General features: G+C 36.1%; 1 pseudogene; it reads right to left on the reverse strand.

Moving 5' to 3' along the window:
- Window positions 1-764: 764 nt before the first annotated feature.
- Window positions 765-1,651, reverse strand: LOC113612724 (ferritin light chain pseudogene; annotated as a pseudogene).
- Window positions 1,652-15,596: the final 13,945 nt, after the last annotated feature.

Consider the following 15,596-nt stretch of genomic DNA (forward strand, 5'->3'; position numbering starts at 1 on the left):
GAATCAATATTCTGAAAATGCATCAAGGGGTAAATGAGTCTTCGAGAGTTTGATCTTCCTGAAGCAATTCTAGTATAGCTAAGATCTTGGCTACTGTTGGAGCATGTATGTGAGGCAGAGGGTATAAATACAAATTCCTTAGCATGATATTCAAGGTCTTCACAATCTTGTCCCTGACACATTTCCAATTTTTCTTTGCAGTATATCCTCCCATATTCCATAATCTTCACTGTCTCTGTCCAAGCCATGCATATGCAGACATCTGTGTCTCTGTTTCACCTAAGATATCTTCTCTCTTTTCCTCACAATTGTATTTGACATAATACTTAATCAGTAACTAGAAAATCCTAAAAGCTTTTCTAGTTTCACTTTTGGAGATCATAACCTCTCTCCCTGTGTCTCCCAATCATATTTCTTTTATCTCCATTTGTACAAATATGTCACTTTACTTTGAATTACAGTTATTTGTGTTTCTTTTCTTCCTTCCTTCCTTCCTTCTCTCCCTCCCTCCCTCCCTCCTTTCTTCCTTCCTTTCTTTCTTTCTTTTCTTTCTTTCTGCTTCAAAAAGCTTTCCTGTTTCCATTTGGTCCAAGGCTTGGGTGAGAGTGCTCCAGAGTGGTTAAATAGCTGCCTAGTGGCTACAGAGAGGGGCTTCAGGCAGAAGCCCTGACACCAGAGAGGGCTCCTCAAAGGCCACTGGGTTCCGGAGGCTCCTAGTCGTGCTTGAGCATGAGCCTTTTGAAGGAATTCTTGCTCAGGCAAACCTAGAGATCAGCCAGCCTGCAGAGGTTGGTCAGGTGGTCACCCATCTTGATGAGTTTCACCTCTTCATCTGGGAGGTGGCTCTCTAGGAAGTCACAGAGGTGGGGGCCTGCACAGGCAGAACCCAGGGCATGGTTCAGGTTCTTCTCCATGAGAATGGCAGCTTCCATAGTGTCCTGGGTTTTACCCCACTCATTTTGAGATGGCTTCTGCACATCCTGGAAGAGGGCACGACCACCGTGCTGCTTTTGCATTTTCAAGAGACTCTTGGCACCCTCGCGCTTCTCCTCAGCCAATTCATGGAAAAAGTGGCCCATGCCCTTCAGAGCCAAGTAGTCACAGTCGAAATAGAAGTCCAAAGAGAGGTAGGTGTAGGAGGCCTGCAGATGCATATTGACCAGGTAGTTGATGGCGACCTCCACCTCGGTGGAATAATTCTGACAAATCTGGGAGCTCATGGTTGATCAGTAATAAGATGTTAAGCTCAAAAAATGGTGTTGGCTAGTTCTGGTGACGAAGGATAGCTGAGTGGCTGATTCCAAAGGTTGTGACTGGAAAAAAGGTTGGAGAGTGGTCAGAGGCTGGAGCAAGGGATGTCCCTGCGGTCTGTTCCGTCCAAACATCGTTGGAGCAAGAGAGAGATCTGTGGGACTGCTGAGTGCACTGCCTATTTGTGTTTATTATTCTTTTACTTGAAGGCCAGCTCCTTGAGGGCAAGTTCCTTAAGATCATCCTCTGTGTCTTCTGGTCTCCATAGCCCCTCAGTGCCTGGTCCAAAGCTTTGCACACAATGAGAACTAAGAAATGATTTTTGGATTGAGTTGAAATCAGACTTCTTTGAATAAAGTCCATTACCTATAGGAGTATCCCTTCTGAGGTTTTGAGACATATCAGCTTTCCAAATGGCCTTAACAGTTAGGGGTAGTCATTGTAATCTTTGATGGTTTCAGAGAAAGAGGACTTGTAAAAACTTTGCTCTTACCAGTGAAAATGATCAGGCTGATATTGGGTATTAGAAAACCTATAACCTAATAATTTTGCTTACGTCATTGGAAAAGGAACCTCATTAAAAATAGTGGCAGCTGTTCCCTTAATGATACATTAATCCAGAAGCCTGTGGCCTTCTGCAATCTGTTAACATTTGCTGAGGACAGAAAATTTTAACATCACAATTTTTGGTAAGTTTGTTAGATATATTTGAAGAAACATATGTATTGAGCCTCTACTATGAGCCATACGGTGTTCTAGTCTCTAACGTGACATTTGATCAAGACATAGCTAAAAACCATCTTATTTAGAAGACTGAATGCCAAACTTTGTCTTGTGATTTAAAGCAATGAAAATTAATTCACCTAAATGTACTTTTTCATATGTCTTTAATGTATGTATTACTTTCTTCTTATTTAGTGTTTTTCCTTTAGAATTTTTATATCTATCTCATCTATGTAAATATAGAATTTCCTTTTAAAAATTTCTTTATCACTTATTACAACTAGTATCTAAAAACAGTAGTTTTTCCCTTATTGTTCCATGCTGTGTTTTAATTATTCTACCTTTTTAAAATTGATTTTTATTGGAGTATAGTTGATTTACAATGTTGTATAACATTTTTTACTTAAACTCCAAGAAAGTGAAGAAATTTGCACTAAGGTGTAAATAAGAAGTCGAAGCTGTGCTAAGCATATGAAATGAAGTTAATGAGAACCTAGCAATGTTGAATTAATTTAAAAAATACTTTCTTTATAAGATCCTTATGGATCAAATAAACTACAAAAGGAAACAAGTAAGTAATGCTAAAAGGAAACAATAAAGGAAAATGGAAAATAAAACATATGGGCTATAAAAAATAATGATTAAAATAGCACACAAAGGTAGATGGATATGAGCCTTTTGAAGGATAAGAGATAAAGAAAGATTGGCAGTCAGTAATTCTTAAAATGACAACATATTCATTGAAATACTTAGGCACCTGTGGCTTCCTAGAATTATGTCAATGTATAACAATTCATTTATCCATTTATTTATTTACCAAGCATTTATTTTACTTTTTTTTTTCATTTTTGTTTCATTCATCCAACATAGATTATAGATTTCAGGTTTCAGAGATGATGACAACCAGTTGTAACTTGATATAGTAAAGCAACTGAAATATATCAAATTTCTATAAGTAACATCTTGTAATAGAATGGTGACAGTATATTTTCTTTCTCATGGATATTCATTAGGTTAAAACATTTTGAAAAGGAGACAGTGGTTTTATGTCTTGGGAATTCTTTTAGAGGAAATGTACATTTCCTATAATAAATGGGCCCTAATAAAGCTGTTAAAGATAAATGAAATAAATGGTTATTTTTAAGGTAATACCAGTCAATAAATTTGAGTATGAAAATATGAGGAAATAATTCTTAACAGAGGAAGCAAGGGAAAAAATTGATAACTTTAGCTGTCACTTTAAAAATGAACAAAAATACTTAGTGTTTTTGTAAATTACTCATACCTCCTCATATTTGGGGAGAAGAATACAATCTAAGGTAAATAACACAAAAGTTGCTTTCCTACATCAGATATACTTTCTTCAAAGCTGGGTATATGTCAAATTCATTTTAAGGCTACTATTGGCCTTTAGCTCCACCAAAAGACCATCAGAAACACATTTTGATCATGCAAATCTGAGTTTGTTAGACTTACAGTAAGAAAGAACACCAGTATGATAGATTTTTAGCCAGGTCTGTGAAGGGAGAATTTCCAGGAGCAAGTATATAGGGCCCTAGGTGATTTTTAAGGCTGATATTGCAAGGGAGGAAACTGGGATTGGCAAAATTTATAACAAAGTAGCTTTGGTTTGGTGGACATGATAAGGAGAAGGTCTTGAAGTGAGCTATTAGTCTTTATAAGTAAGCTATTTTGGTTGGTTCATAGACTTATCTTCCAAAGCAAGTATTTCCTATAGCAAGCTGCTAAGTTGCTTTTGCCCAGTCCCAGTTTTGTTTAGCACAGAAGCAGGAAAATGTATTTAGTCTTCAAAGTTTGTAGCCCAGGAACAGTAAAGTATGATCTTATTTCTCACTGTAAATAACTTAAAATTAATTCAAAGACCAGATATTTTTCTTTTAGGGTAAGCATGCTTCTAGTTCTAGTTCATTCCTTCACCATGAAGGGATCTCAAATGACTCCTGTGCTTCTTTTGGTCCTTACAGTATTGTATTCTTGTCTCCTTTTTAAATAGTCAAACTCTCATTGTTTTATTCACATATTTGGTTGGTCTCCACTGTTTCCAGTGTTGTGCTAGTTATCAGGTACGCAAAGTTGAATGAGTGTAATCTTGCATGAGATGAACATGCAAACAAATACATGCAAGAATTGATAGCTTGCGCTGTTGAAACATTTTGCAGAGGGTACACAAAGAAGGTGTGGATGGTTGGACAAAGTTTTATACCGGAGCTAATGCTCGATCTGAGTTTCAAAGCATATGGAGGAAGAGGGAGAGAAAGGAAGAGAATTGTAGGTTAAAGGAACAGGTGTGTAAGTTTGGGAAACTGCCAACTAAACAGAATGACAATTTAAAATAGAAGTATTACTTATATAGGAATATTTCATTCTTGCTCACAGTTTCTTTTGAACATAGGTCTTATTTCCCTAATAAATCTGAAAGGATCTTGTGCATGGAAAATCTTTTTATATCCCTCATGTCACCTAAATCTGTATCTAGAGAATGTGTTGTAAATACTCTGATTTATTTATATATGGTAACTGAGAAGACCAGAAGGAAAAATATTGTGAGTTGGATTATTTACTCTAACCAGTTTAGCAAATTACTGTTATTTTAACAGGGTTTTCAGTGGGTAGAAGACACATGGGTGATTCCTATAGTAATTCAAGCAAGAAGCTCTCCTCAGCTCTATAATTAATGATTGTGCCCAATATTCAGGGCCAGATTATTAATAACTCATAAGAAAGAGTATTTACCTGATACTTATGTGCAGTAATTTTGCGTGGAAAGAATGGATGCATGTGTATATCACATTAATATTACCAAGTATGAAAGAAAGTCAGCTAGGGGGTTGGGGGAAAGCTTTTCTTTATGTATTAAAAAGATAGCTGTGACAAAGCGAGAGAGAGGCATGGACATATATACACTACCAAACGTAAGGTAGACAGCTAGTGGGAAGTAGCCGCATAGCACAGGGAGATCAGCTCGGTGCTTTGTGACCGCCTGGAGGGGTGGGATAGGGAGGGTGGGAGGGAGGGAGGGAGGGAGACACGAGAGGGAAGAGATATGGGAACATATGTATATGTATGGCTGATTCATTTTGTTGTAAGGCAGAAACTAACACACCATTGTAAAGCAATTATACTCCAATAAAGATGTGGGAAAAAAATTTTGATTGACCATTAAAAAAAAAAAAAAAAGATAGCCCTGTGAGGTTTGCTCTCCTTCTTTCTTGTAGTCTGTGATGCTGATGTGATACAGTCATGCCTGAAGCTCTGGTAGCTGAGTTGTTTCATCGAGGTTACAATAGCATAAACACCAAAAAGCCCAAAAGCTGAAGATGGCTGAGCAAGAGGTTATGAATAGGCTGGCTTTTTGATGACTGAGCTGAGGAACCAATCCTGGGCTTCCTAGCTCCAGACTTCTCCTTATGGAAGATTATTAAATTGCTTAAAGAACTGTTTGTCAGGTCCTAAAAATCTTGCAGCGATAAGCTTTCCTTACTGAAACAATCCCAGTATATGCCTCTTACTAGATTTTCAATGAATATTTGTGTAAGGGGTGTTACTGAACTCAGAGGGGTTTGTGGGTTAAATTGTGTTAGTCTGCTAGGACTGCCATAACAAAAGATCACAGAGTGGCTGGCTTAAACAACAAATTCATTTTCTAACAATTTTGGAGGCCAGAAGTCAAAGATCAAGGTGTGGACAGGTTTGCTTTCTCCTGAGGCTCCTTTCCTTGCCTTGTAGATGGTCACCTTCTTGCATTGGCCTTATATGTCCTTTCATCTATACATGACTATCCCTGGTGTCTCTCTGTGTATCCTAATCGGTTCTTATAAGGACACTAGTCAGATTGGATTAGGGCCCACCCTAGAGGACTCATTTTAACGTAATTACCACTTTAAAGGCTCTATCTCCAAATATAGTCACATTCTAAGGTATTGCAGGTTAGGGCTTCAACCCTATGAACATGAATTAGGGAGGACACAGTTAATTCCATAACATAAATATTATGATTTAGTGTCTATTACTGCTTGTTTATTTCTTCATATGAACTTTTGAATCAGCTTGTTTATTTCCAAAGAAAATAAGTTCTTATTTTGTTGGGATGCTTTAGACCTGCAGACTAATTTTGGGAAAATTAGTAACTTTATGCTATAAACCTTGTGTAAGGAGAGGTAAGTTTTTCTTTTGATCAAGTGTTTTTCTGTCTCTCAGAAGCATTCTAAAGTTTTCTTCCTAGAATATTTTTATCTTTTTGCTAATTATTATGTAGCTATATTATCTTTGTCTAAACATATTGTAAATATTATGTTTTTTAATGGTTGTTTTTTTTTATTGAAGGCTGTTTATATTTGTACCTAAAACTTCGTCTAGCTTGTAATAGTTTTGATTTTGAATCTCGTGGCTTTTCAAGTACTACAATACTATCATGTGCAAGTAACGTTAATTTTGCCTTTTTCCTCCAAGTTTTACAACATATATTTCTTTCTTTTCTTTCTTTCTTTCTTTCTTCTTTGTCTAAGTGTGTTAGCTAGAAGCCAGTTTTCATCTTCTAGTTGTTTCCTATTAAGCTTGCTGATGGATTTTGTATTTAGAAATAACTAGAAAATATCCATCTGTTGTTATTTTATGAATGGCTTTAACCCAGCATAGATATTAAATTTTATCAAATGTTGTTTCAGCAACTACGGCAGTTGTGCATCAGTATGGGTGCAGATATCATGCAGTCTTTCTGTACTCAAATGGAATGTCTCTAATTGTAACTGTGTAAGTGGGTAGAGCTATTTCAGCTCTTTTAAATAGGCAGACAGTATGGTCCTACTTCCTGGGCTCACATGGGGAGCCATTTCCTGTTCCCTGCTATGTGTGTGGCCGATTTGACTTCCATACCTACAGTCCCTAAAGTACCATCTCTAGTACATATATGTAGTTATGACTCGATCTGGGTTATAATACTGTAATCTCTGCTATTGCTCTGGGCTCCCTCTGCTTCTGTAACATGAAGATTTTCCCTTTCTATTTTTGAGTGTGGTCCTATACCTTTTAACACTTAAATATTCTATCCCTTATTTCTATTTTGGTGGGAAAGAGAGATCCAAATGAGGAACTGCTCCATGTTGACCCAGACATTCTGCTCTCTCTGTGCACTGTCAAGTCACTGAGTTATTAAGTGGCTTTTATCCAAAAGTGGATAACTAATGAAACTTAAAAGCTTTTGCACAGCAAAGGAAACTATAAACAAGGTGGAAAGACAACCCTCAGAATGGGAGAAAATGTTTGCAATCAAATCAATGGACAAAGGATTAATCTCCAAAATATATAAACAGCTCATGCAGCTCAATATTAAAAAAACAAACAACCCAATCCAAAAATGGGCAGAAGACCTAAATAGACATTTCTCCAAAGAAGACATACAGATGGCCAAGAGGCACATGAAAAGCTGCTCACCATCACTAATTATTAGAGAAATGCTAATCAAAACTACAATGAGGTATCACCTCACACCAGTCAGAATGGGCATCATCAGAAAATCTACAACCAACAAATGCTGGAGAGGGTGTGGAGAAAAGGGAACACTCTTGCACTGTTGGTGGGAATGTAAATTGATATAGCCACTATCGAGAACAGTATGGAGGTTCCCTCAAAAACTAAAAATAGAGCTACCGTATGACCCAGCAATCCCACTGCTGGGCATATACCCAGAGAAAACCATAATTCAAAAAGACATATGCACCCCAATGTTCATTGCAGCACTATTTACAATAGCCAGGTCATGGCAGCAACCCAAATGCCCGTCAAGAGACGAATGGATAAAGAAGATGTGGTACATATATACAATGGAATATTACTCAGCCATAAAAAGGAACAAAACTGGGTCATTTGTAGAGACGTGGATGGACCTAGAGACTGTCATACAGAATGAAGTAAGTCAGAAAGAGAAAAACAAGTATCGTATATTAACACATGTATGAGGAATATAGAAAAATGGTACAGATGAACCGGTGTGCAAGGCAGAAATAGACACAGATGTACAGAACAAAGGTATGGACACCAACGGGGGAAAGCAGGGTTGTGGGGGTGTGGTGGGATGAATTGGGAGATTGGGATTGACGTGTATACACTAATATGTATAAAATGGATAACTAATAAGAACCTGCTGTATAAAAATTTAAAAAGCAAGGCATTTGGGAGGAGGCTTCCTTTTAAAAAAATGTGCAATTAGGCATTTGTTTAGCATTTCGCCTATTTTATAGAGGAGGAGATTGAAGCTTGGAGACTGAGGAGCTGCCTGAGGTCACACAACCTCTAAGGGGGTATTGTTTGGTCTGCTCAGCTCAGCTCAGCTCAGCGCTTGCCCTCATTCTGGCTGCACAGGCCGAGCTAGGCAAAGAGAAGGTCAGGGAACAAGAAAAAAAAAAAAGGGTAGATGGTTGTAAAATGCACCAATGGTAAGGCAACCATTTTGAAACCTAAACATATTTCACTATTTTAGATTATAGAATTCTGAATATATTTCATTACTTTAATACAAAACAACATTCTTAAGAGGAAAGTTAAACAAGTAAGGTTTCTGAGGTGAAGGTCAGAATGAAATGTGTAGTCTCTCAAGAATTATACTTTTTCAAAACTGTATCTCCTGGATGTTATACATGTGGCCTTGGGGAAGTTGGGTGTTTTATTCATAGGTGAGTAGGAAGGTTTTTGGGGCATGCCCTCTGAACTCTGTCATTAGTGTACTTCCATTCCCATTCAACTAGCAGCATCAGCTATGTTTCCCATCCCTCTACCCTCCCAAATGTAACAGCACTTTCCTGCAATGTTGCTAGTTGGATTCATTCTTGCCTCTCCTTAAGAAGGTCATTGCCCGGTGAAGAAAAAATGAAGCCTAATAAAAACTACAGAAGTACAATTAAATTGAATTTAAATGAACATTTTATTAGAGGAAGATAAAAGTTCTCTTCCTATTTGTTAATGAAATACCATTTTGATGCTATACATAATAGAACTAAGCAAGAAATTTTAGCCCTAGAAGGAAATTGCTAGCCTGGTAATGTTCTACCAGAGAAAAGAGCAAAGTGCCTTTTAAAAGAAGCTTTACCATCAAGTTAATTCTAAAAATCTCACAGCTATGAGATGTTCAATAACAGCTGAAAATTTGAAAAACTATCCAGGAAGGAAAACCAAGTAACAGTAGTTTTGTAATTGAGTGAAAATCATTTGTTCAAGACAAGTGCCCAGCTCCTCCTTAGCAGAAATCCCAAGAGAAGAAATACGTGGAGCCACTGAACGATCAAAGAGAAGTGAAGAAGAGAAAAATATATTACATGAAAACTATTATTATTCTGGAGACAGATAAAAATGGTTTCCCTCTTGAAAGATGACATGAGCCAAAATAACTTCAATGGCCATTTGGGGAAACATGATTGACCAAGTAGCAGAGTGAAACATGCTCTCCAGGGAACTGAACAGGCCTTAGAAACCCCACAAATAAAAATGGGTAATGATCACGATGACAACTTATCTACATTTTTTTATTACCTTGAGAATCCATTAAAGAAAATAAATGTGTTCTCTCATAAGAAAGACTTTGTTCCAAAAAAATTATTTGGTATGCTTTAAAAAAACATATTTATAATTCACAGGCATGTATGTTCCAGTAAATCTTAGTATGAAAACCCAAGCAAGATAATTTGAGAAATCTATTCACTTTATTTATAGTTAGCACTAGGGAAATCAAATGGCTATGTTTCTGGTAAAAATGACTGATTTACATTTCATTGATATAAAAAAGATAAATAACAGTTTTATTGACTCTATTTTGAAATATTAACTTGTAAAAAAGTAACAATAGGCATTCCTTATCTTTCATTATTTAACACACTTTCAATGTTCTCCTCTTCTAAATGTTCTTTTTCTGCCTTTTTTTCTTCCTTCCCTTTCTTTACTCTTATTCATGCAGTTTCATAGGATGATGACAGTCACAAGCATATGAATATCCATAGTAAACCCACAGCACTGAAGTCTTATTATGAGCCAGGCACTTTATATTTTAATCCTCATTTATTTGTCCTTTCAGTACCTGAGGAAAAATCTCCCACTTCATTGTGTTTTACAGAACTTCCTTCCTAGGGTATAAACCATTTTGCTGAACTTATTTTATATCTTTTTCTCTATTGGTCTAAGCTCCTTGAGGGCAGGACCCTCTAAGCACCTTTGTGTCTCCAGAAACCAGCTCAATACCCAGGACTGAACAAGTGGTGTTAACCTCATACTAACAAGCTTTTTCTTAAAGGGCCAGTAGTAAATATTTTAGACTTGAGGGCTATCCAGTCTCTGTCACAACCACTCAGCTCTGCCACTGTAGTACTAAATCAGCCACAGATAAAACGTTTTTCTAAAAATGAGCATGGCATAGCACAGGGAGATCAGCTCCATGCTTTGTGACCACCTAGAGGAGTGAGAGGGAGATGCAAGAGGGAGGGGATATATGTATCTGTATAGCTGATTCACTTTGTTATACAGCAGAAACTAACACAACATTGTAAAGCAATTATACTCTAATAAAGATCTTTAAAAAAATGAGCATGGCTCTAGTCCAATAAAACTTTCTTTACAAAAAGGTAGGCAGCCTGTATTTCAATAAAACTTTATTCACAAAAAAGGTGGGCTGCCCACGGCACCATAATTTACCAACGCCTGCCATAGAAGGGTGGGCATAAGCACAAAATTGAAGGCTAAAGGGTGAGTCTAAAAACATTGTAGCCTAGGTGAGAATTACTTACACCTCATGCAGTGTGTCCATAAATAAAATATGGTTGTCTTCAGGTTTTAAAACTTTATATAAATGGTTTCATAGAATAAATGGCTTCCTACAACATTTTGTTATTGAGAAATGTCTGTGTTGACACCTGTGGCCTCTAGTTCATTATTTTTGACTATTGTATAATATTCTGTTGTACCAGTAGACCACAATTTTTCCTTGCTCTTGATGATAGACATTTAGGTTATACTACCAAAAATGCTGCCACTATCTTATATAAATTCCCTTGAAAGCTGCAACTATCTTATATAAATTCCCTTAAAAATGTGCTATATTTTCTGAAGGAACTATACCTAGAAATGAAATTGCAAAGTCATCAGACATAAAAAACATTCAAGTTGAATAGATAGTTCCTATTGTAGGCAGAATAATAGTTCCTCAAAGAAGTCCATGTCCTAATCCCCAGAACTTGTGAATATGTTTGTTTACATGGCAAAGGGAAATAAAGGTTGCTGACTGACTGACCATGGGATGAGATTATTCTGGATTGTCCAGGTGGGCCCAATGTCATCACAAGGGTCCTTATAAGTGCAAGAAGGAGGAAAAGAGTGAGAGGAAGAACCAGACAGATGGTAGTATGAAAAGGACTCAGCTCAGTGTTTCTGACTTGGAAGATGGAGGGAATGTAGACTGCCTCTAGAAGCTAGAAAAAAACAAGGAAGCAGACTCTCTCCTAGAATTTCCAGAAAGGAACACAACCATCCTGACACCTTAATTTTAATCCAGAGAGACCCAATTCAGACTTCTGACCTCCAGAACTGTGAGATAATAGATTTGTGTTGTTCTAAGCTACTTAATTTATTACAGCACCAATAGAAAATTAACACATATCCAGATCGCTCTACAAATGTGAGCTCATGTTAATTTATACACTTACTAGCAGTATATAATACCTGGAGTTATTGTTTGTATATTGTACATAGTATATAATACTATATACTATGTATTATATATATAGTATACTATATATACTATATACTATACTATATACTATATTGTTTGTATATTGTACATAGTATATAATACTATATACTATATAGTATATAATACTATAATATAGTATTGTAATACTATAATATATAGTATATAATATAATATATATAATATAATATAATATAGTATATAATACTATAATATAGTATAATATTATAATTAATATAATTATATATTATATATATTAATATATAATTAATATTATAATTATAGTATAATATAGTATAATAATACTATAATAATATACAAACAAAAAAAATTGTTTGTATATTGTACATAGGCTATAACTATGTTTTTCAATATGCATAGCTACTCAGTACAATTTATTGCATCATTTCCCTACTGATATGCAATACCAATTTCATTATTATATCAAATTTTTATATATAGGTGGATCTGTTTCTTAGTTTTTTTATTCTGTACGACTGGTGCCTTTACCTAGCCTGTTTGAATACCATGTTATGTTGATTACCATTTTTTTAAATAACTTTTGTCATTTATAATTTCACCTTATTTTTCTTCAAAGTTTTAGCAACTCTTGGCATTTTGTTCATCCATATAAAGAATTCTCAGAAATTCTCTCTTAATATATTACTTCTCTGACGTTCTATTATTTTTTTCTCTGGTATCTCTTCTAGAAGCCTCTCTATTTTCCGTCTCTTACAACTGCTCTATTATTTCTTCTTCTTTTATTTAACTGATTTCTCTTTGCTTTGCTCTGGCATTTAGCACTCTTCTACCTAATTAATTTGTTTTCTTTACAGAGTTTCTCTCATTGCATGACTTGCAGAAGGTAAGGGGAAGCTAACGCTCCGGAATCCCCAGTTGACACTCAAGCTTATTTTTCCAGAGAGCAGCATTGTTCATGATAGCTGTTTCCTTAATGGTATTAGTATCCATGGACATTTCAGGAATCCTGTGAGTTAAAGAGGCTTTTGATAGCTGGCGTAGGAACCTAGCCACTATACAGAACAGTTGGTTCTAAGGAAAAATGTATTCTAGGTTCCAAACAATGAACTTTAAAGTGAATTTTTAAAATACAATCCATTTGTACGGTGGAAACTGCCTTTATAAACACAAACTCACATAAACACCAGATGGATTTTGTTTGTTTGTGCTCCACAATCCCAACTCCCTCCACTTGTAAATAGATTTTATAGTGGCCTCCAAAATTATCTATCAACTTAATGACATCAAGAAAAATGTTTAGCTCTCTAAGAGCCAAGTCCGAGGTCTAGAAGATATTTTATTCAGCATTGAAAAATTATAATACACTGTGCTAAAGAATGCAAATAGCCAGAAGCCATACTGAAGAGAACTACCTAAACAATTTTATAAGGGTTTCTGTGGATATTCCCTTAATCATTGGCCAATGAACACCAAACCAAATGCACGCCACTTCCGTAACCATTAGCTTTTTCATATGCCAAACTTTGAACACTGTATCATTGGCTTTTAAAGCATATTTTAAGAAACATATTAAGGATATATTCAGAAATACTATGGTAAGCTCTTTCCCACAGGGATGCTCATGACAAAAATTATAAATTAAATAAAGATTGTCTTTGGAGTCTATTCATCTTGGCATTTTTGATACTCCTTTCCATCTAGATAATCTTTTTCCAATTCAAATATCAACTACTTTTTAAGAAGTATTTTGCCCTTCTATATCCCAATAGAATTTCTCCTTCAATGCTCTAAATCAGTGCATTCATACTTATATAAAATTCACATATCCACAGTAATTTCATTGCAAAGTAGTTACTATTTGAGAAACTAATTCTGAAAGGACATGACCTTGCATTATTGAAAACAAAATGAGCCACTTTTCTTAGGAGTATATGCATTATAAAAGACATTTTTGAGAAAATGTCTCAACACAAAGGGATATATTTCTAACAATGGATTATCTAACATTATTATAGATGATGGATGATAAACTTATTTTCCCCCCACATTAAGGATCATGTATACAAAATTTAACCTTGAGTCCATGAGCACTTCAATGAAAAATACTCTGTGCTTTTATGAGTTTGCCTAATTTAGATACCCCAAAAGAGAAACCATGCCATATTTGTTCTACTATGACACTTATTTCACTTAGCATAATGTTCTCCAAGTTCATCTATGTTGTAGCAAATGGCAGGATTTCCTTCTTTTATAAGGCTGAATAATATTCTATTGTACATGTATACATTTTCTGTATCTATTCATCTGCGATGACATTTGGATTGTTTCCCTATCTCGGCTACTGTTGAATAATACTGCAATGAACATGGGAGTGTAGATATCTCTTCAGGATTGATTTCACTTCTTTTGGATACATACCCAGAAGTAGGATTGCTGAATCATATGGTAGTTCTATTCTTAATTTTTTAAGGAACCTCCATATTTTTTCCATAGTTGCTGCATTATTTTACATTCCCATCAACAGTGTATAAGAGTTTCAATTTCTCCACAGCCTTGCCAACACTTGTTATCTTTTGGGGTTTTTTTGATAATAGCCATCCTAACCAGTGTGAGTTGATATGTCATTTTTTTTTTTTTTTTTTTTTTGCGGTACGCGGGTCTCCCACCACTGTGGCCCCTCTTGTTGCGGAGCACAGGCTCTGGATGCGCAGGCTCAGCGGCCATGGCTCACGGGCCCAGCCGCTCTGCGGCACATGGGATCCTCCCAGACCGGGGCACGAACCCGTGTCCCCTGCGTCGGCAGGCGGACTCTCAACCGCTGTGCCACCAGGGAAGCCCCGATATGTCATTTTTAATTTGCATTTCCCTGATAATTAATGATGCTGACCATCTTTACACACACACACACACACACACACACACACACACACACACACACACACACACACACACAAAGAGCAGGGGACACAAGGAAGCTTTGGGAGGTATTGGATATGCCTGTTACTTTGATTGTCATGATGGTATTGCAGGTGTTTGCATATGTTCAAACTCAAATTGTACACATTAAATATATGCAGTTCTTTATGTAATAATTATACCACAGTAAATCTGCTTTTAACTGCAAATTAAACAGTTTTATGGAGAGAAACAACATCCTAAATTGAATACATACGCATATAATCTGAAATTACAGAAGAAACAGTAAATCAAGTATGGAATATATTTTCTTTATGTCGGCAAACTGGAACAATTGTGGCTCTTATTTTATAACACTTTTGAGCCACTCATGTCATGCGTAATTCACTCAAACACGAGTAATTGCTAGACCCTTTTTGTAAGGGGTGCTGTCTCCTGAGACTGCTCAACTTAGATACCAAAATGTACTAGCAAATTCAATTAAGATATAGCTGGTACAAGTAATTATCTCTAGCAATATATAATTGGATAATAGAATTTAGAGAATAAAAAAAGATTAACTGAGAATGTCTGAACTCAAAACTCAGGAATGGACTATATATATACATGTAACCCCAAGTTTCACCAGGATCCAAAGATTGCAATAGCATCAACTCAGATTACACTGGCTCTTTCCTGCATTTTCCACAATAATATCCATGTTCTGCTGAGTAACTTGCATGCATTTCTGTGAGAACCCAGAGGATGATTTGCATGTACTTAAACTCCTTTGACAATCTCTACAACCACCTCTATTCACTCTTCTTGTTCTCCAATAATTCCATGACAGGCACTGACATAGCCACCTCTCAGCAGACACTGCAGTCACTATGCTGAAACTATGGAATAAAATGAAGGAGGGGAGTCACTAAAAACCTCTAAAAGCTGGAAAAGTTAAGAAACAGATTTTCCTCTAGAGTCTCCCAAAGGAATGAAGCCC

The sequence above is a fragment of the Aethalodelphis obliquidens genome, unplaced genomic scaffold (genome assembly GCF_003676395.1).
Source record: "Aethalodelphis obliquidens isolate GAN/ISIS:26980383/991018 unplaced genomic scaffold, ASM367639v1 scaffold81, whole genome shotgun sequence".
NCBI lineage: Eukaryota > Metazoa > Chordata > Mammalia > Artiodactyla > Delphinidae > Aethalodelphis > Aethalodelphis obliquidens.